The sequence below is a fragment of the Protopterus annectens genome, chromosome 2.part2, assembly GCF_019279795.1.
Source record: "Protopterus annectens isolate FY-2018-M chromosome 2.part2, PAN1.0, whole genome shotgun sequence".
Classification (NCBI taxonomy): Eukaryota; Metazoa; Chordata; order Ceratodontiformes; family Protopteridae; genus Protopterus; species Protopterus annectens.
The window spans coordinates 653,042,503-653,058,998 of NC_056730.1; the positions used below are offsets into that span (position 1 = coordinate 653,042,503).

At 47.2% G+C, this 16,496-nt stretch overlaps 1 protein-coding gene across 2 annotated transcripts in view; it reads right to left on the minus strand.

Moving 5' to 3' along the window:
- CCHR2.PART2H20orf27 (chromosome chr2.part2 C20orf27 homolog) overlaps window positions 1-16,496 on the minus strand; it is a 611,858-nt gene that overhangs the window by 373,242 nt on the left and 222,120 nt on the right. The window lies entirely within an intron of this gene.

Sequence of the window (16,496 nt, forward strand, 5' to 3'; positions counted from 1 at the left end):
CGCTATGTTAAAAGAGTTTAACATAGCGACACAGGTTTAAAAAAAGCAACGGAGATCTCCGTTGCTTTTTTTAAAGCTGTCTCGCTATGTTAAACTCCTTTAACATAGTGACACAGTGTGTAAAAAGCAACGGAGATCTTGCTTTCTCCGTTGCTTTTTTTTAAAATCTGTCTCGCCATGTTAAATGGGTTTAACATAGCGAGACAGCTTTAAAATAAGCAACAGATCTCCGTTGCTTACTTTAAATCTGTCTCGCTATGTTAAACCCATTTAACATAGCGAGACAGGTTTAAAAAAAAAAAGCAACGGAGAAAGCAAGATCTCCGTCGCTTTTTACTGTTTCGCTATGTTAAATGGGAGATCTTGCTTTCTCCATTGCTTTTGGCCACAGCTCTGATGTACTGCGTAGGCATGCGCAGTACATCAGAACTGCCGCGGATGCCAGACAGCTGCGGAAGGGCAGCAAAGAGGCATTATACAATGCCATTATTTAAGAAAAGTAATTATTTCTTTTCTTAAATAATGTCATAGTATAATTGCAATAACCCACTTCTGGGTGTGGGTAATGCGGGATTTACCCACGGTTGTCTTTGTTTAGTCCCTCGGGCTTTGCCCTTGGGATCAAACCACGCCAACCGTGGGTAAATCCCGCATTACCCACACCCAGGCATGGGTTATTGCTATATTAACCAATTGTTTAGCTGAAAAGGATTTAACTGAAATGACTGCTGGTTATGGTTTGGGAGGAGGAAAAAAATAAGAAGTTATGTACTCACCATAACGTTCCATCTGAGTAGGTAACTTCATTTGTCTGCAACCTTTGGGACACGGATCCGATCTCGGATCAGAGCCGGCAACATTTACCACAGCATAGATCCGAGCTCCTAGCTCCTCCCTTTACCCATAATCCCCTGCCAACCCTAACTGACCTCAGATCAAGTTTGTCCGATATAAGCATTGTTATTGTGCCCCGGAAGGGGCTTATCCAAGACAGATCCTATAGGTCAGGGGGAAGGAGGGGGGGGGGTGGTTGCAGACAAATGAAGATACCTACTCAGATGGAACGTTATGGTGAGTACATAACTTCTTAATCTGAAGTAGGAACTTCATTTGTCAGCAACCTTTGGGACAGAGTCCCCAGCTACCTGAATCCTGGGTGGCCTTTATGGAAGAACATTCCGGAGCACTGCAGAACCAAAGGACACCCTACCTCTGGAGACAACATCCAGTTTGTAATGGCTGATAAAGGTATGAGATGAGGCCCAAGTGGCTGCGGAACAAATATCATCTAAGGGGACCCTAGATTTAAAAGCCGCCGAAGTAGCGACGGCCCTAGTAGAATGAGCTTGGACTCCCTGAGATGCAGGCCTTCCCGAACTCTGATACGCTAAGAGGATACAACTAGCTATCCACCGTGATAGTGTAACTTTAGAAACTGACTTGCCTAAACCTTTTTTGGCAAAGGAGACAAACAACTGGTCAGATTGCCTATGACCTGCAGTTCGATGAGTATAAAAACGTAATTGTCTGTGCACATCCAAGGAATGCAGTTTATATTCTCCTTTGTTCTGGTAATGGGGAAAGAACACGGGAAGATTAATAGATTGATTAATATTCGCTTCCGAAGACACCTTAGGCAGAAAGGACGGATTGATCCTGAGGTAAACTATCTGGATGGAAGGATAAATACGGTGGTTTAACACACAGAGCCTGAAGTTCAGAGACCCTTTTAGCTGAAGTAATGGCCACTAAGAAGGCCGTCTTCCAAGAGAGATATTTAAGATCAACCGTGGCCGCCGGCTCGAAAAGGGGGCTAGTCAAGGCTTGGAGAACCAATGACAAATCCCATGGGGGTACTACCTCCCTGACCGGAGGTCTGAGAAGGAAGGTACCCTTGAGGAAAGCTTTACAAAGCTTGGAAGTAATTAGAGGGCCCGATTCATGCCCTACATGATAATGCGAAATCGATGCCAGTTGTACCTTGACTGTAGAGCAGCTAGCCCCTTGATGAAAAAGGGTAGTTAAAAGATCCAAAACCGACGTGAGAGGTACCGTGAAAGGATCCAAGTGATGGTGCTCCGCCCAGATGGAGAAACGTTTCCACTTGCTTCGGTAGACTCTTCTGGTGGAAGGTTTATGTGCTGCTACTAGGATGGCTTTGACTGGTGTGGAGATTTCGGGAGTCCTAATCAGGAGTGGAACTGGAGCAACCAAGCAGTCAGCTTGAGGTTGACCAGGTTGGGGGCCGGAAGACCCAGAGGGTGGGTAATGAGATCCGGGAGTGGATCCAGAATCCCCGGTGGATGAATTAGGTGAGACCACAGGTACGGGAACCATGTTTGACGAGGCCAGAATGGGGCAATGAGGATCATTTTGCGCCCCAGCCGACTGGCTTTCTGTAGGAGTTTCAGCATCATGGGCAAAGGAGGATAAGTGTAAAGGAGACCGGGAGGCCAAGCATGTACTAGAGAGTCTCTTGGGGACTCCCCCTGAGGGGGGATTAGAGCAAAGTAACTGTTGCACTTGGTATTTGAGGAAGAGGCAAAAAGATCGCAACAGGGTTGCCCCCATTGGGCAAATATTTCTTTCGCTACTACAGGATTGAGAGACCATTCGTACGGAGTCAGAATCGAATGACTGAGCCTGTCTGCTAGGATGTTGGACCGTCCCGGAATGTGCGTTGCAATAAGAAAGCGGTTGGTGGAAATCGCCCATTCCCACACTCTCATGGCCTCGCGACAAAGAGGATAAGACCTGGTTCCCCCTGTTTGTTGATGTACCAGACAACTGACATGTTGTTTGTTTGTACTGCAATCGTCCCAATCGGGAGAAGGCTGTGAAGTGCCTGCAACCTCAAAAGCACCGCCCTCATCTCTAGGACATTGATATGCAAAGAAGTCTCTGTGTCGTTCCACGTGCCTTGGACCGTTCTGCCTGAATAGTGCCCCCCCCCACCCCAGGCGAGAGGCGTCCGTGGTCACTGTGGCGACGGGGGAAGGCATCGAAAATGGTCGTCCCATGTGGAGACTCGGGGACCGGAGCCACCAAATGAGCGACCCTCTGCAAGCCCTGCTTAGGGGAATAGGATGGGACAGTGGGTTGCGAGACAGGGACCATTGTACTTGGAGGGTCCACTGCAGGACCCTCATATTTAGGCGGGCTAGGGGTAGTAGAGGAATAGCTGCCGCCATGGACCTTAGAGCCCTCAGGATCAATTCCGCAGGTGGAGCAGTAAGTATGAGAATGGCCTGGGCATGCAACCTCAGGTTCTGAAGCCGATCGGGAGTCAGAAAGGCAAGCATTATCCTGGAATCCAATCTCGCCCCTATGAAATCTATTACCTGTGAAGGGACTAGAGAGGATTTGGTCATGTTGACAGTCAACCCTAGACGTGGAGCAAGGTCGAGGAAATAATCCCTGCCTGAACAGAGCAGATGCCTTGTTGGGGCGATGAGGAGCCAGTCGTCCAGGTACGGAAATTCCGGAATTCCCTGAAGCCTCAGGTGGGCCGCTACAACCGCCAAGACTTTGGTGAACACCCTGGGGGCTGAGGTGAGACCGAAGGGAAGGGCCCGGAACCACTAGGATGTGGTAGTACGCATCCTTGAGGTCTATCGAGCACATCCAATCGTTCTCCCATAATAGGGGGAAAATAGATTGTAAGGTGACCATTCGGAACTTTTCTTTGGGTACTGCCAGGTTCAGGAGAGAGAGATCGAGAATGGATCTCAGGTCCCCCGTCTTTTTTGGCACCAGAAAGAACCTGGAGTAAAACCCCGATCCGAACTGATCTGGGGGGACGGGTTGGATGGCTCTTTTTTGCAAAAGCTGCTGAATTTCTGCAGCAGCTGCCTCCCTTTGATTGGGTGGTACGTCGGGGAGGCTTTTGGTTTTGGGGGCTACAATAAAGGGAATTTGGTAACCTTTGGATATGATGCGAAAGCACCCAGCAATCTGTTATGGACTCCCACATTGCTAGGTGCTTTGAAAGACGCCCCCCCCCCGACTGCCTCCAGAGTGGAGCAGCCGGGCAACCCCTCAGGGGTTCTGCGTGGGCCTCTCAGAGAATGGTTCTCTGGACCCAAAGTTTCTGGGACCCCCTCTGCCTCTTGGGCGGCGTCCTCCCTGTCCTCCTCTGCCACGAGAGGACTGGTTGTCCGGAGCAGAATGGGACTGATGCGATTTTCGGAACCACATCTTCTTCTGACCCTTTTGGTTCTTAGAAAAGGACCTCTGGGGAGCAGAGAAGCAGACTCCGACGGCAGACAACATCTTCCCGTTTTTCTCGCTCTGGACTAAAGTGTCGCGAACGGTTTTGCCAAAAAGTGCAGAACCATCAAAGGGGGCATTCGCGAATGAAGCCTTAAAGGGTTCCGAGAAGTCACAGTGTCGGGAGCCAGGCCTGACGCCTGATTACCAGGCCGGCTCCGCCGGCTCTAGCGGCTCCTTCAGTGGCATGTGACAAGAGCCACATAGAGGTGATAGAAACTGAACGCAGAGTAGACATTCGGGAGGAGTACAGTTGCTCGTCTCCTTCCGACATGGACTCTGGGGGGGATGCATCCGGATGACATGTGCCATATAGTTCAGTGCTCTCATGGAGAAGGTTGCTGAACTAAAGACCCGCTTCTCCAGGTGGTCCATCGCTCGAGTCTCCTTACTCGGCGGGTGGACCACAGAGCTCTCCTGAGCCAGCTCTCTCTTGGTGGCCGCCGCCACCAACATGGCATCCACGGGGGGACCTCTGCTCCAGTGGGTTCTTTCAGCAGGGGGACTCAGGATCCTATCCGGGCACTTGGGGACTGGCTCTACAGTGTCCGGCTCCTTCCAAGCTCTGGTGGAAATAAGGTCCACCAGGGGGTCAGGGGGAGGGGACACCCAAGAGGTAGATGGCCCTGCTTCGAACACCTCTAGGAATACGGACTCATCGAAGGAAGCCTTGGGGGCAGACCACCCCCCCCAATCCTGAGCATCTCCATGATGTCTCCAAAGGAGACATCCTCGGGGTGGTGACCTTGGGGAGTCTTCCCCTTCATCTAAGTCCGTATCTTCGGTAAGGGACTCAGGGGAGTCCACGTGCCTCCTCTTACACTTGGCTTTGTGAGGGACCTCTTTGGTGGGGGCTGTCCGAGGAAGACTCACCAGCAATATCACGTTCCACAGGAACGCCCAGAGACGCTGAAGCAGGCTGTCCCGAAGGCCGGGTGATGGGAGCCCAGACCAGCTGAGAGGGAGTGCAGGGAGGAGCCGAAGCCAGGACCGGGGGTCTGAATGCACTCAACAGTGCCCTCTCCACCACCACGAAAGCCGAGGGGGAGCTACTCTCGATAGGCTCAGAGAGTCGGCTCCCACTTGGATCCGAAGCGGGGACCGGATCCGGGGCTGAGACTCTCGGATCCGAAGGACCCGTGTGCTCCGACCTGGACTGAGCCGAAGTCACAAAGTCTCTCGGATCCGAAGCTCCGCCCACGGCTCCGAAAGGTCGGATCCGACAAACTAGTTTAAGTAACTAGTACTGTCGGCTCAGACACACCCCCGGATCCGAAGCGGCTCGGCTCCGAATGCTCCGGACCCGGGAAGCGGGACAGAAAAGGAGCAATCGGGGCAAAAAATGGGGGGGGGGCAAGAGCACTCCCATCTGCAGCTGGGCCTGGATGAACCTCCTCATCATCCGGTCCATGTCTGCATCTGACATACTAAAGGTGGACCTCGACGAGGTCACCGAGGCAGACCTAGAGTGACGCCTTGATGACCTCGATGGGGACCGGGTCGCCTCCTCCCCAGGTCCCAGTGAAAAACAAGGGGACCGGAGCCAAGGAGGAGGCGATCCAGAAACCCTGGATGGAGAAGCCCGCTTGGCGGGTGGGGCAGAGGAAGAGTCCTCAGCCTGCCGCTTATGGTGCTTCTCCTTCCTTTTGTTTTTTCCGGCCTCCCTCTCCTCCGGAGCCAAAACGGGAGGTTGAGTCCCGACCGGAGGGAGGGAGGCAGGGGTGGCTACCACCGAGGGCCGGGTAGCTGCCATCGAAGAACTGGAGGCCGGAGCAGAGTCCGGGGGCAAAAGGCCCGCCAGAATCAGCTTTGACCTCCGGTCCTTAAGTGCCCTGGGGTTGAACGCTGCACAAACCGTGCATCCCGATGAGAGGTGTTCAACCCCAAGGCACCTAACGCACCGGGTGTGGCCATCCGCCAGTGAAAGCTTATGGCCACACTCGGTGCATTTTGAAAAGATGGCTTTAGGGGCCTCCGACATGAACAGAAAAACACACTCACTAGGCCCCTACACACACCACAGCACACACTACGAACCAGCGAGGGTAGGGAGGAAAAATCTTACAAAAAAAAGATATCTAAGAGGGAACCTAAACAATCTTACACAATCACACAAGAGAAGGTACAAAAAATTTTAAGTTTTTCTCTCACAAATACTCTGAACTGCCAGGAGCTCGAAATCCAGCTTGTAGGCTTGAAGCGCGGCAAACTAGATCTGAGGTCAGTTAGGTTTGGCAGGGGATTATGGGTAAAGGCAGGAGCTAGGAGCTCGGATCTATGCTGTGGTAAAAGTTGCCGGCTCGGATCCGAGATCGGATCCGTATCCCAAAGGTTGCTGACAAATGAAGTTCCTACTTCAGATCAAAAGGTATATACAACCTCGAGGAGTATTATACCTTCTACTTGCCTTCCTATGGGCTACAGGATGGCGGTCAGTTATACAGTAGGCCATAATAATCACTTTCCAAAGCAGAAAGGAACAACAGACAAAGGAAATTCCAGTTGTAACAAGTCATAACATTTTTCAAAGAAAAAAACAAATATAATTTTGTTTCCACTGAAATACGATTCATTTTAGAGGTGGTTTCAAAAATGGAAAATGCTTCATAAGGAAACAGTAGGACTACCCCCTTGGAATCAGAATCTGTAGCCAGAGGAAATTGCATGCATTTTCCCTCCAGTTCAATTCCCTGTTAATCACACTGGGACTCAGAGATGATGTTTTTTTTTTTTTCAGAAACACTAGAAAGTGAATGCACACTGGGCCTTGAGCTAAGCCCAATAAGTCCTTCCTATCTTATGTAACAGAGATAAAGGTTTAACTTTCTACTTTGTTTTTAACACGAATCTCCATGGAAACAGACTGACTCGTGTCCAGGGACATCACTCCAGGCAACTGGTACCTTAGTCTGTCCAGGCAGAGAAGCATTTCCTACTCTTTCCTCCAAGGCAGCCAAGAGTAGTTCTCCCATGTCCACAGAGGACACTCAACAGCCACACAGGACATGCTTATCCCCAGATCCAATTGGGCCAGAGGGACTACATCAGAGGAAAACTGTGAAAAAGAAAGAGTGGCCAGAAGAAAAAGAAGCAGCCAATGCAGGTTCGCCCTTCTGCAGCTAAGGCAGCCTACTGAAGTGGAAAAGACTATTTACTGACTTTCTTTTTATGCCCAGAGGAAGAAAGAACCGAGAAACCAGTAAGCTGTTCCATGTTGCCTGAAGCATAGCACACAATGTCAGCAGAAGCCTGTGATAGGCAAATACATTTTAAAAAAAAGGATCTATGCAAAAATTACATAAGAAGTACAAAACACACTTGCGTCAACAGCTAAACACTATACTTAACAAGTTTATAAAATTTTTAGACAAGGTGCTGCGGTAGCGTTGTCGCCTCACAGTAAGACATTGTCCTGTTCGATTCTCAGCTAGAGCGTCTTCTGTGTGGAGACATGCGTGAATGGGCGTACCTTCGTTGAAGGTTGTGCGTCAGGGCCGGCAACTTGGCACGTAAAAATCTACTGCCAATCATTAGTGGAGCTGTGGCGACCTCTAACCGGGAAAAAGCCGAAAGACACAACAAAAGTTTACAGTAAACAATAAAATACGCTGTTACAACTGTCAGAAATGCCCTGAGACCACCTCCTCCCAAAAATATCACTACACCTAGCTATAAACAGTTATTTCAAAAAGCATCGTTTTGCTCATTAAAATAAAAAGTGGAAGTTCATCCACCCCCAAGGGAACTTCTCTGCCCAGTTATGGTGATACGCTAGCCGGCCATCAATCCTTGAAAGCCTGCAAAAGGAATGCTCTTCAATGGCTGTAAAGCTCTGAAGGGCTTGGTTTACAGACCAGTGATTTTCTTCCTGCTCTGCTCGAGCTTTCAAGAGTCTTGGTACGAGGAAGATGCCCTTAAGCTTTGGAAGCTGGCTGGCCATTATATCCCAGGCAGCCTATAACCCTGGCTTAGGCCACTGCTACAGTGATCAAATGATGAACAATAGCATCATCCAGAACAAGTATCTTAGGGCAGGTATGCTGGCAAATTCAAAGGCATTAAGTTCTTCAAATATGAAGATAAAGCCCGAAGTTGATCAGCTAGGCTGCTGGGCTTGGAGGATGCCAATGCATCTCTCAAACACAGCTTCAATACAGAAATGTCACAATGACAGTCCAGTGGCATGCTCCCAATCAATATCGAGAAGCCTGTAAATTTTTAAAGTGGGCATTTTAAACTTCTGTTTTTGCAGGAAGGCTGTACCTTTCTACAAACCTGAGGGAGCATTTTCCTTACACCTCTATTAATACATAAATTTCCCCAACAATCAATGTACCTCAGAGAAAGCAGAAAACATAGCCATCTTTCAAATGCAGAGATTCTCATTTACAGTTTTAACACAAAGGGCTGCAAAATATAGCACAAATATAGCACATCATCCCCAGTGGCAGACGAGTGCACCTTAACAGAAGAAAAGGCAGAGCATAACTTCAGGATCTGAGGGAAGATGCAAGGGACTGATAACTCACCTTAACCCTACACCAATACAAATTTACTTTTTTTTAATTGGATAAATAGGACTCAAGTATTTGTCAGCCTGCCTGTTGTAAAAATGTGTACCACTTCAAGAAAACTGGCTGTGAGTATCTTACCCAATAAACCTCCAAATCATTAGTTTGTACCCCTTGAGGATGAAGGAAGATCTCCTTCTTTACCTGATCCTTTTTTTTTTTATTAATTTATCAAGATGTTGATTCAGATAAAAAGTACAGTTTTGTACCTACCATAAATGTAGATGTCCGATAGATATGCAACTGCAGTCATAACATATGGGTTGTCCTGCCTCAGGCAGCCCTCGGTCGGCCGAATTCCAAAGTCTGGGTCCGGCGTCGGCTGGTGTCACCTCCTCTCCGACGTCACAACGGCCGACGCCATCTTCTTCAGTGTTTCTTGCCCCAGATGTCAGGTGCCCACTTAGGAAGGCTAAATTTTGTAAATGGATAAAAAATAATCCCAAGCATGCACAACAGTAACAAACAGATGCACCATAGGAGATACCCCCAGCTGAAGGGAAGAGGGGTAGTGACCCAAAAGGAAGGATACAAAGGGGTAGGAGGGTGGGAAAATCCGACTGCAGTTGCATATCTATCGGACATCTACATTTATGGTAGGTACAAAACTGTACTATGTCCTTCAAGAATGCAACTGCAGTCATAACATATGGGTTGAATATTATAGCCAAGCTGGGGGTGGAAAGAACTATGATAAGGATGGTGTAGCTATAATCCCCTGCAGGACTGCCGAAGCAAAGCCTGCTCGGGATCTGGAGTATAATGGCAGGTGGTAGTGCTTGGTAAATGTATGCACGGAGCTCCATGTAGCAGCCTCTAAAATGTCCTTTGTTGCCACTCCTCTTAGGAAAGCTGTGGAAGTGGCTATAGCTCTGGTGGAGTGTGGCCTAATATTGGCTGGCACACCTTTTCCATGAAAAGAATAGCAAAATCTGATGCAGTGTCCAATCCATTTTGAAATTGTTTGTTTGGAGATTGCCTTTCCCTGTACTCCAGCAGCATAAGCTACAAACAGCTGGTCAGACTTTCTGGTGGCCTTAGTTCTGTCCAAGTAGTAGCGTAGTTGTCTGTGTATGTCCAAAGTATGCAGTAGTTTTCCCCCCCTATTTTGAGGATTGGGGAAGAATGTAGGCAGGTGAATAGCTTGATTTAGAGACACCCTGGAAATAAATTTTGGCATGAATGTAGGATTTGTTCATAGAGAGACTCTGTCTTGATGGAAAATGAGGAAGGGGGGCACTGCCATGAGTGCCTGTATCTCCAAAACTCTTCTTGCAGAAGTGACTGCCAATAAGAAGGCCGTCTTCCATGAAAGAAATTGCATTTATGAGGATGCTGCTGGCTCAAAGGGAGGAAGAGTTAGTTTTTCCAACACGTAGTTGAGGTCCCATGCAGGTACTGGCTGTTTTCTGGGAGGTTTGATATTCTTTATTCCTCTTAAAAACGGTCTTAGCAGAGGATGCGAAAACACTGGAGGGTCACAGTTGTATTTTGCTGAGATTGCTGAGGCATGAATCTTTATTGAGGAGTATGATAGCCCAGTATGAAACAGTTCTGCCAAGTATTCCAGTATCTGAGGAATACTCAGTAGTTCTGTGTCCTGACCCTTTTTGGCATTCCAGATGCTGAATCTTTTCTACTTGGCTGAATAGGTTTTTCTGGTGGAAGGTCTGCGTGCTTCCAGCAAGATCTCTTGAACAGGCTTGGAAAGAGAGTTAGGTGTTGAAGTCATGGAAGTCTCCAGGCTGTCAGATGCAAAGTTTTCAGGTCTTGATGTACAGTCCTGTAATTGTGTTGCGTTAGGAGCAGGGGCCATAGGGTCAGAGGCCATGGTTTGGTCCGAGTTATTGTCAATAGCAGTGGGTACCAATGTTGCCTTGGCCAGTCTGGCGCTATCAAGATGCCTGTCGGTTGTTCTGCCTTTATTTTCAGTATCACCTTGGTCAGCAGAGACAGAGGGGGGAATGCATAAATTTTTAGAGAATTCCAGCTGAAGGAGAGAACATCCGTTTTCCAAGCTAGAGGGTGATGAGTCCTTGTGCAGAACTTTTCTATGTGATGATTTAGGTGGGAAGCAAAAAGATCTACGTCCGGTATTCCCCATGTCCTTGTCAGTTGAGAGAAAATGTGAGGGTGCAACATCCATTCGTGTGGATCCATGAAGTTTCTGCTCAGATTGTCTGCCAGTACATTGTCCTTGCCTGGTACAAACTGGGATTGTAAGTGTATCTTCAGGCTCAGGGATTTTTCCCAGAGAAGCATTGTTAGTCTGCAGAGGGGATAAGAATGAGTGCCTCACTGCTTGTTTATGTACCACATGACAGTGGTGTTGTCTGTCCTTATTAGCAAATGTCCTTCTTGTAGTGATTTTTCGAAAGTCTCGATGGCATGTATCACTGCCAACATCTCCTTTTGGTTTATGTGCAGATGTCTTTCCTTTGGCGTCCATAGACCTTGAATGCATCTGCCCTCCATGTGCGCCCCCCATCCATGGTCTGAGGCGTCTGTTGTGATAATTTGGCCTGCTTGAGGTCTGTTGAAAGACATGCCTTTGTTTAGTTGACTGGCTTGTGCCCACCATAGAAATTCCTTCTGCAGGCATGGAATAAGTGGGATTATGTCCTCTAGGCTGTTGCTGTGTTGAGACCATAAGTTTTTTAAATACCATTGCAGCTTTCTCATATGAAGTCTTGCCAAAGGTATCAGAAGAATACAAGATGCCATGAAACCCAGGGCCTGCAGGATTTTCCTTGCAGTCAGCTGGGAAAGCCTTGCTAGGCCTTTGAAGTATTCTGGTAAATGCTGCTGTTTTTCCTCTGTGAGGTAGGCCATTTGTGTTTCCGTGTCCAGTTTGGCTCCTAGGAATGTAATCTGTTGGGATGGTAGTAATTTTGAATTTTGAATGTTGACTGTGTATCCCAAGGCCTGCAGTAGATGCATGACATAGTCCAAATTTCCTTTTAAGGTTTGTTTGTTGTCTGCTTGTATGAGGCAGTCGTCCAAGTAGGGGTATATTTGAATCCCCTGCTGTCTGCAGTGTGCCACTACTGATGCCAGGCATTTCGTGAACACTCTGGGCGCAGTAGACAAGCCAAACGGCAATGCTGAGAATTGATAATGCTCTGTTCCTGCAAGAAATCTGAGGTATCTTCTGCAGCTTTGTCTGATTGGGACATGCAGGTATGCCTCCTTGAGGTCCAGAGTGACCAGCCAAGACCCCTTGCCCAGCATGGGAAGAAGCTGCTGCAACGTCAGCATTTTGAACTTTGGCACAATGAGGAAAGTGTTTAGATTTGACAAGTCCAGTATGGGCCTCCATTTGTTTTCTTTTCTTGGAACAAGGAACAGTCTTGAATAAAATCCCTGGCCTTGCTCCTGAGGAGGAACTCTTTCTATTGCTTTTACACTTAATAGCTTGGAAACTTGAGAGAGTGCCTCTGCCCTTTGATGATGTGGCAGGTTTGGCATGCCTTGTCTTATTGGTAATGTGTGGAAGTGGAATCTGTAGCCTTTGTTTATCAAATCCAGAATCCAATTGTCTTTGGTTAAGATATGCCAGTTTTGTGAGAATAAGGCTAATTTTCCGCCCAAAGGTGCTTCTCTTTGAGCCTTTGTAGGCGGTACGAAAGTGAAGTCATTGTGATTGTCCCTGTGGTGCAGCTGAACTGTCTGCGCCACTTCTTTGATTTGGAGGTTGCCATTGGCGGCCCTTGTAAGATCCTCGCTGTTGTCCTCTACCCCTGGCACGTCTGCTTTTTCCCCTTTGAAACTTGTCAGAGCCGGGGAAGGACCAATTCTTTGAGGGCCAGTTTCTGCTGAATCTGGGTGGCTGAACCTGAAGGAAATCCTTTACTGTCTTTACTGACTTAGCTTTTTCCTCTATGGATTTCAATACATCTTGTGCAGTAGCACCAAAAAGCTTTTGTTTCCCCAAAGGTGCATCCAGTAACTTTACTTTAACATGGTCAGGCAAAGATTGATCCTTCAACCAAGCATGTCTACGTATTACAGCCCCAGTCATAGCTGCCCTACATGAAGCTTCCAGTGTATCATAACCACACTGCAGAAAATGGTTATTAACCTGCTGAGTGCTATGTATATGATCCTGCAATGCCTTTCTATCAATAGGCTCAGAAGAGGCTACCTTTTTCTGTAAATCATCCAGGAGAAAATCTTGGTACTGAAACATGTGAAAAAGGCAGTTAAGAGTCCTCATGGCTAGGGTAGTAGAGGTGTACACTTTTTTACCCCATCTCTCCAGGGACCTTGCTTCTCTGTCAGCTGGCAGTGGGTTTTTGGCAGAGGAGGAAGCCACTCCCTTGGGGCCCTGTGAAATAGTTTCTAGATCCACAGAGTGGGCCTTAAAAAGGTGCTTGTGAGTGTCAGGGACCCTATAATATCTGTCCGGCTTGACAGGAGCAGGAGGAAGAGAGTCAGGGTTGGCACTGGAGTCAGAGAAAACATCATCTAAAACATCCATAACTGGAGGGATAGCCAGAGGTCTGTGCTGTGGGAGCTTGAGGAAAGTACGAAGCCTTTTCCTGGAGTCGGAGAATTCCTGACCCTGCCATTGAAAATGTTCCCTCATGGAATGCAGAACTTCCCCAAATGAGAAATCCTCTGGAGGGGAGGCAGAGGGAATAGATTCCTCAGCATCAGAGTCCTCGTAGGCCTGGAAGGTTTCTTCTTGAGTATCAGAGTGCTCAGAATCCCCAAAGGCTTCATCCGAGGAGAGGTCATCCGCCTGCTCAGTTCTAGGCCTTTTCTCTGCAGGTGGCAGAGAACCCCTGTCCGGATGAGGCTGAGACCCCCTGATAAGGGAAATAAGATCTGCAGCCAGAGACATGATCTGCTTATCAGAGGAAGGGACCTGGGCAGGCTTAGGATGGGCCTTGGCCTGACTGGCGGCCTTAGCACGTGCAAAGGCCTTGATGGGCATGGAAACAGGAGGCCTAGCAGCCCCACATGCAGGCGTTATCTTGTCCACAGGAATGGTGTCGGGTAGATCCGGAACTTCGGTTTCCAGAGGAAAATCAACTACCGGCACCGGAGAGGTCTCCGAGACCGAAGGTCGTGTTAGCGTTGTGTCGTCGGCCTGGAGCGGTAGATTTACCACTTCCGAAGGAGCCGGAGCGCTAGTAGAGGGTTTAGGAGAAACATCGGTAGTGGACGCGGGCCGAGGATGTCGGTCCCGGTCCTTGCGTTTTTTAGCAGATTGGGTTGTCGGTAGTTCCGACGGCATGATATACGCAAAAGATTCACCGAAGAAGTTCTCGGCGAATTCTGCCCGGTGCCTGACAGTGCGCTTATTAAAGCAGGCACAGGCAGCACAGGCCGAGACGTCGTGGTCTGGGCCCAGGCAGGGAAGGCAGAGAGAATAGAAGTCCTTATGAGGTATTTGTTTACCACAAGACAAACAATTATTAACTTTCTCAATTTGTTCTGACATCGGCTGAGGCAAGAATAAATGTTCCCCAACGGGGTACTTAGCTTTTAGATGACTTCGGTACTGAAAACACAGGAGCTGACCGACCGGCACTTGCGAACTGCTTCTGCTTCGGGCACCACGCGGCAAGAAAGACTGAAGAAGATGGCATCGGCCGATGCCTTTATACTCCAGCCGTTGTGACGTCGGAGAGGAGGCGACACCAGCCGACGCCGGACCCAGACTTTGGAATTCGGCCGACCGAGGGCTGCCTGAGGCAGGACAACCCATATGTTATGACTGCAGTTGCATTCTTGAAGGACATCAAGTAATGGAAAAAGAATACATACATACATACATAAATTAAATACATACATGCATAAATAAATAAAAACTCTCAGGTCTCATCTTGCAAAGTCAGCAGTGTAAAAAGTGCGAGCAGAATTAAGTGGTCTTATGCATCAGAAGTAGATCTGCCTTGTTCAGCCAGAATGTTGCCTTTATTTTTCTTTTCCTACCTTTACTACAGCTAGCAAGATGACATTTCTTTTCTTTATTAACTGGAACTACACCAAAGTCACTCACTCACACTGATGGAAGGTCTTTGGAAATCGGGCCCACTGAATCCACACAAATATTACTGTTAATTTAAACTATTCGTTCTAAACACATGAAGTAGCTGTTAAAAGCCTTGGCCAATGTTGCAAATTCATATGGATGTGCTTTATTCACAGTGGCCCCAATTAACTGATTACATTTTCACATATTTAACATATTTACAACATGCCTTCACATATTTAACATATTTACAACATGCCTTCTTATTGCCCATAGATTTCATTAAATTATTTTCAAAAAAAAAATGCTGTAGGCTCAGTGATTGCCCATTGAAACCTATTTCAAACCTCATTTTAGCCTTATTTTATTATACCGACTTGGACAGAATGGTTTTCTTTTGCAAAGTTTACTTTGCTGATATTGAAAAGGATAGCATTATGATCTGATGTTCCCCTACCTGTGGGTACCTTAACATAAAGTATACTGCTAATGCTGCAGTTTGTCATTATCAAATCCAGTAGTTTAGTGCTATATAGTACATTGTAAGATAACCTTTTAAATATGTCTAAAATATTTGTTCATATAATAAAAAAGTACACCTCTGCTTCCATTTTGCATGTTATATGCAATGTGTATGTCTAAATGATGTCTGTCAGCCTGCAACCTATTTCATTCATGTTATAAACCAGCAATGGCTATTAGATAGATTCCTGTCACAGAGACCCCCCCATGCTTTGAAACAAAATTCCAAACTACATCAGGCAGAGCCCCTCACTAACACTCTTTAAGAGAAACCTCGACGAGTGGATGGGTAACCGAAAAGACACCCCTGGGATCACTTCATTGGCTCTGCTTGACAGAGGATCAGTTACTTAATCAATGGGGCGGCGAAAGCCGACACACTGTGGCTAGGTTTATAAATGCCCTCGGGCAGATAGCCTAGTACCTACCTATGAACCTATGACAAATGCCATTGTTTTTAATGAAAATATATAAAAATCACACAAAACTTGATGCACTTAGAAATATTTTTCTGAAACAAAAAAGAACAAAAGCCAGTTAAAGGATGCAAATGTTGTAATACAAACAGTGACAACTTGTCAAGACAATATCACTACTAAAGCAGAAATGTCATCTGGATCTTCAGTGAAATTATGCCTCATTCACAACCAATACATATCCACTCAAGCTTCAAGAAGTATGTTTTGAGAATAAGAACAATGAAAATGCCTTAATATTTTAGTTCTTCCACTAAGTGTTCTCAAAGCTGAGCCCAGCCTACTGGAATAAACTTCCATGAAAAGTCAGGCAATAAAAATTAATGCCAGCATTCTAAACCAAGCACAAAAAAAGTACAGTTGTGTAAAAATATCTTACCATAATGGTAGATTTCCATCTCTTCCCTGTTGCATAACAGTAGGGATCCCCCTGTCAAGTGCAGCCTGATGTCCAGCCAGTACACCAAAGCCTTTAGGTTGCGTTAAGGTAAGACGTATATCACTTACATGCGCCTTGTATAGCTACAGCATAAAGGTGATGTCCGAATGTACCATCCTCAGAAATGTGAGTCTCAGTAGAACGCCAGTCCAAGGAAAAGAAAAAGTTAACCAGCACATCCAGAAGGGAAACAGACCAGGGGGAGGAGGGAGGGGAGGAGGGAGGGAGGGAGGGAG